Here is a 650-nt window from a genome sequence, read left to right as displayed (position 1 = left end):
GGGTTCTGCTCCAAGCACTTCCAGGTGTGGAGGGAAAACTGGAGGTGCCGATTGGTTTGGACCATTCCCTTGATTCCAGTTCAGCTCTTAAATACTGTTATTCTGAGCATCGTTTTCCCATTTTTTTTTAATTTTGTTATTTTAGGGCTTGCTAACTTCTTAGGTCTTAGCAAATGAATCCTCCCGGAGCTTACTCTTGAACGCTCAGTTACGCTGTGTGTGGAATAGGATCCTGAGTTTAGAACAGTACTGCACGGACGTGCAATTGTCCATGCCCTTTCTTAACATTCTGCAAGGCTCTCAGTGTCCCCTCCCCCAAGCTCGGAAAATGGCATTGCTTCTGAACCCTAACATTACCCTTTGTCCAGGCTCCTTCTGACTCAGGTGGTCAGGCTGAGGTGACTCCTGTAGCTTTTGTTGTCTTGCTGAGAGTCTCTGGAATCTACTTCCCCTGCTCTAGTTCTTTGGACCCAGGGAAGAGTTCAGCCCAAGGTGCCCTAAAGAAGCGGGGTGACAACGCCCTGGGAACAGAGGTTCACCACCCATTTGCCTCTGAACCTCTGGGAGTTTGCCTGGAGTAAATCTCTGGAGTTGTAAAGTAGACAGAGGTTTGAGCACATGGATTTACTAACAGTCTCCACCAATTATGT

Source organism: Microtus ochrogaster, linkage group LG1 (assembly GCF_000317375.1).
Source record: "Microtus ochrogaster isolate Prairie Vole_2 linkage group LG1, MicOch1.0, whole genome shotgun sequence".
Lineage (NCBI taxonomy): Eukaryota > Metazoa > Chordata > Mammalia > Rodentia > Cricetidae > Microtus > Microtus ochrogaster.
Note: the sequence above shows the minus strand (reverse complement) of the source record.